General features: G+C 30.7%; 1 long non-coding RNA gene across 1 annotated transcript; it reads left to right on the forward strand.

Moving 5' to 3' along the window:
• Positions 1–1,015: 1,015 nt before the first annotated feature.
• LOC133816395 (uncharacterized) lies at positions 1,016–3,487 on the forward strand. The gene is made up of 4 exons (XR_009885207.1): positions 1,016–1,103; positions 1,579–1,995; positions 2,910–3,027; positions 3,311–3,487. It is a non-coding gene; the product is annotated as an uncharacterized LOC133816395 (long non-coding RNA).
• Positions 3,488–5,620: the final 2,133 nt, after the last annotated feature.

The following is a 5,620-nucleotide window of genomic DNA, read 5'->3' on the forward strand; positions in this document are numbered from 1 at the left end:
GATAAATAGTTTATTGCCTATTATTTGTATAGTGAGCCCACACTCGTTCTTTGTGTGCCTGAGAACATTTTGGAAGATCTTGGTGTGAGATCTCGAGGATTTAGCCATACTAAAAGATAGCAGCAAGGAAGGACCTGAGGTAATTTTTCTATTCATGTCCTTGATTCGATATATATATGCATGTGAAGAAGTAGATCTAGAAATCTTATGGGATTAATCTAACAATTTGATTGTTGTTCCACAGCGCATAATCTCTTAATTGATCAATAAAAACCAACATTAGGTTGTTTGATTGGATGCCATCAAGAAATCCCATTTCTTAAATTACTTGATTGGTGGGTATTTTAGCTAGGATGCCATCAAGAAATCCACCACCTATTTGGTAAAGGTTCTAAATTGTATTTTGGATTAGTTTTCTCTTTGATAATACAAACTTTTTAAATTTACTTGAAATTAGTAGTAGTAGTAGTAGTAGTAGTAGTAAACTACTATAATTTTTCTCGCTAGCTAGTTACATCATAGAAAAGCAAATCCCAAATCATGTAAAACATATTAAAATCTGGGTCTAGTTTGATTTTCTGTTTCTTTATACATTTCAAGGCCACAAGATTATTTTATTGCAAGAAGTTCTATAAAATCAAAAAATTAAATACATTTCTTTCTAGTTTTGTGTTCCCTTCCCCACCTGCAACTTTCTCATTTTGACAAATTGGTTTTTTCTACTTTGTTTGGTGAGTTGTATCTCTGTTTGTATTCATTATTCTAGTGACAAACCTCACTAAGTTGTATTATATGACCTATCACTTCTTAAGTATAACAAATACTTTTGTATATATGTATGTACAATATGTAATGCAAGCTTGTGTCGTTTTCCATGCAAATTATACAATATGTTTGGATCATATAAATAAACTAAGTATTGGGTTTTACTGTGCAAGTAACATCGTGTCTTATGAGTATACCATTTGCCTTTATTCTTCTTTTTTTCGGGTATTTTCCTTGAATAATCATTAGTATTATGTCACTTTAATCTCATTGCAGAAGGATTAGTAGTGACAACTTCACAAGAAAGATACCTGAGTTTGGCAATTGGTGATACCTATGTAAAGCTTTTCCTCTTGCAATGTTTTATGTTATCATTTTTAATTACCTTCTCCATTTTCTGTTTACACTTTGTAGCATTGTTAATTTTATCTTGATTTTTAGACTATCTTTTCTTAGATTCTCTTTTCTCTAACTTATTTATGTCTAATATTTTTTTTTCATTAATCTACCTTGGGTGAGGTTAGTGATGATTGGAAGTCATTACTATGAAGCAAACTTGTTTCTGAGACTTAAGACTTATGTGTTGTTATACATTTGCAGTACCCTTCCTTTAAACAACTTTTTGTCTTTCTCATTTAGATTATAAATAATAGAAATTGTTCTGTATTGCTACTTGTTGGACTTAGAAGTTATTTGTCAGTTTCAACTTTCAAGACTTGCACTCTTTAAAAATTACATATTCTTTTCCATTTTTGTGAAGGTATAAAATTATTGTTTGGACAACTTACATTAATTTTGTTTCTGTGCTGCCAGCTTGGAGTATTTGACATGTCACAATTAGGAATGCAAGCAGTTTTAAATCCCAGTGAGATGTTTTTAAGTGAGGAGTATTCAGGCTCATATGTTATAGCGGTGGTTGTTGTAGTTACTATGGATGGATCTCAAAGTTTTCTTGTAGAGATTCAGGTAGCTTCTTAAAGAGAAATAAGATACTCGTTCTTGCTAGAAAAACAAAAGCAAGCACTCTCAGAGTGGTAACGGAAGTTAGCTGATAACTTAGGCTCCATTTGGTTGGGGATAATGGAATGCAATCAAGAGAGGCCATCGTTCGACCACAACAGCCTGTGCAACTGGAGTCTTCCTCTCTTCTCCGGTGACTAGTTTCTTTCTTATTACTAGGCACAAAAAAACCTTGAAAACAACACTTCAGGCGCACTACATATTCCCCAGGTATGGAGCTCATCCCTTTCTCATATATGTTCATATCTCATGCCAGATTTGGAGGTTTTGGGTGTTGTTTATATATGTGAAATGAGATTCTTCAAGAAAGAGTTTGGATAGTTACTCATCATTTAATATTAAGTTTTTTGTTTAGAATTCCAAAAATTGGCTTTGGCCTCTTTCTCATGTAATACAATCATTGCTCAAGGAAGTTATATCAATAGTTTCATAGAGAGAAAATTAGAATCAACAACAGTATATTACCTATTTATATTACAGTCATATTTTTTCTCTTCAAAAACAGAAAATTGACGTTCTTTTGCAAAATTTTCAAACCAAATATTAATATATAGCTTAGCCTCTTAAGCTATATAGTTTTAGGCATTTCCACCATGCATAACAGCCTAGTTGACAATACATAACTCAAGTTATTCCCACTTGGCAGATGTTGAATATTTCAGTGCCATTAATCACACCAGAAGGTTCTATACGATTACAATTTTTCATAGCCAAAAAAGCTTAACCATGGAATAATAATATGGGTTGACTTTTCACATCTTAAACTGAAACAAGTGGTCCTTTTGATCAATATTATTTAGCTTTGGTATGCTCTAGTAAACTTCATCTGAAATAAGTGTTTGTTTGATGAGAAAATGAGATTTTGTCATTGTTATCTAACAAATATGTTGCTAGATTCTGAAGCATGTATTAATCTTGTCACAGTAACCCATTAACCTTTTTGTTGTATGAGATATTAGCTAGCTTCCTATTTTTTTAGTGTATACATTAAATATATATATATATAATAATAATACTTGGGTTATAATCGGGTTTATGATTTTTTTTTCCTAATTCAAATTCTGTTTTTACTTGGTGTATATTATGAGTTGTGTATAATTTTGATTGTATATTGATGGCAAAAGGACTGGCTAGTGATGGGTGGCATTCTCAGCTGTAGTAGTGGACAAAATGTGCCATCCATTGGAAAGTCCAAGAAATCCTCAATGCCTTCTGGATAGGTCAAAAATTTGAATGTTGGAGGTAAGAAAGCTGAAACGACTCGGAGTTGTATTGAAAATGCTTCTATTACTTGTATAAATAAATTAATGGTTGAATGGAGAGCTCCATGTGAGTGTTTATTGGTTGGATCATGGTACTCTCAAATGTTAAGCTGTCAATTCTTATCTAATTTAACATTTGTTACAGCTTCAACCAGGCATTTTAGTATTACAGATGGTCATTTTATTGCTTTATATTTAATGCTCAGAGTTTTTTCTTCTATTTATAATGCACTCATTTATTTTGCTTTTCATTTCTGTTGTAGACTTGTTTTTGCTCCCATAACTTATTCTGCTTCAAATCATGGTCTAATCCCAACAATTCTCTATGGGTGAGCAATTTTGACAGAGTAAGAATCTTGCAACTCTGACCAAGCTATGATTTGTTAACCAACCTCACTCTATTACAGTTTGAATTTGTACTTTTGTTTATAAGTAACAAATGTGCTGGGTCTTGGAAATTATGCCACTGATGATGATGAAATTCATATCTCTAGCTTGCCAAATTCCAGGAATAAAAAGCTTCAACATACAAATTTTGAAAAATCTTCAGAAGACAAGCATGATGTTGGTGCAAATGGCAGTTTGGTAGCCCTTGTTGCAGAAAGGTGCACACAAGATGCAACTTGTCATGCTCCCCGTCACCTGGCAAGTCTAGAAGTAGAAGAAGGTATTTTTATGAGAGTTTCATTATATTTTACTTTTTCTGTAAAGTAGTTTCAAAAACAAAATTTGATAGTGATAAGAAGGTTGCGACTTAATCTCCTTATAAGGAGGTTGTGAGTATTAGTAGACTCTGTCTTTTGTTAGCTTCAAAATGATTTAGAGTGATAACTCCAGCACTTTAGCTTTACTTATTTATTTATTTATTTTATATAATTGATTATATCTGTGCATATAGACTGTATCTTTCTCTCTTCTTACTATATATCTCTAACTCAATTGTTAATACTTATTGATTTCGTGCATTGATTGCAGTTATGTTGCACCATGTTTAATGGTATACTTAAACTTAATTGAGTTGGCACATGTAAATTAAACCCTTTAGAATCTAAATAAATAAACATTACTATATATAATGTAAATGTTATAAAACTAATACTAATAAAAAATGAGATTTATTTTGTATAAAAGTGTTTAAAAAAATGAGATTTCTTTTTGCTAGTGTATTTTGGTGTCATAGTGGCTGAAAGTATTGTGATTGGATTAATGAAAAAATATGGCAGTGGTTGAATTAGTATTTTGACTTGATACTGGATTGAACATTGGTGTTTTTATTATCTTCCTATGGCAGAATTAGTGCCTTGATTATCTTGTTTAGATTAGTCTTTTTGGTACTGTAAAATAAGAAAATTTGAATTTCCTTTTTTGTTTTCAAGTGTCTTTAGTTTTGCATTTTCTTGTAATTTTCATGTCTCTGTGAAGCAAGTACCCCATCCTTCTCCCTCTCTATGTAGTTTTCAGTAGAGGGATTTCTCAACTTTTTTTTGTGTGCTGACTCTATTTTCTCATTCTCATAATTCATTAGAGTAAAACTAACCCTCCAAAAAGTGGAAGTATTAATTATTTAAATTTTGTTGTAGTTAAGCAAATGGACTCACAACAAAGACAAGTGCACAAAGGATGATGAATTGAAGAATGGAGCAAGTTTCATGCATGGTTTACTTTTGTGTATCTTGTAATATTTCTGTTTTTCATTTTTGAAGTAAAAAATGTTCAAGATTATAAAACTTTATTATGTTATGCTTTCAAACTTAAGTTAGAACTAAGATCTCATGAAGTAGACACATTCATCGTTTGAAGTGGACACATTCATCGTTTGAATTAGTTATTCTTTAATGTAATACTTATGGTTTATCAATCTATTGAGAATTACATTTTATGATTAATTTTGATTTTTTTTTTATCAAAATACAATAATGAAAATCTTTTAATTAAAAAAAACCTTACAAGTATACTTATTAAAATAAAATTTAAAATATATTATCCACGCTAAAGTAACAAAATTTTATTACTAGACTTTTAATATGTTATGATTTAGAAACATATTATAAGCATAACAAATCGTTATGATTTATATAATATAACAAACTAAAAACGCTAACAAAATAATCAAATGTAACAGTTGAAAAGTGTTATGCAAAAAGTATAAGATTAAATGTCAAATTTATAACCAAATACTCTAACTAAATGTTATTATTCGAATATTATAGCAACTCAAAATGTGTTATTGAATAGTTTAAGATAACATCGAACATAACATTCAAATACTATTATAGAAAAGACAGGACTTTTAATAACAAGGGCTATGTTAGCGTTTTCAGAAGTGTTATCAATACTCCCGGTTAGCAGTTTTTAAGTGTTATGAATACTGTTTTTTCTTGTAGTGCACACTCCTCCAACAATGGTGAATTGTGATTAAAGGCAAGGCTTACTTCCCATGGGGCTCCAAGAAAGCTCCATGGGACTTAATCAACTTTCGTGAAGTCTTAATTACTCTTTAATGCGTGCCACGTGTCAGTTGGTGAAAACACAGACAACAATATTAAAATTCAAGGTAAAAGATAAAAAAAAAT

The sequence above is a fragment of the Humulus lupulus genome, chromosome 2 (genome assembly GCF_963169125.1).
Source record: "Humulus lupulus chromosome 2, drHumLupu1.1, whole genome shotgun sequence".
Lineage (NCBI taxonomy): Eukaryota > Viridiplantae > Streptophyta > Magnoliopsida > Rosales > Cannabaceae > Humulus > Humulus lupulus.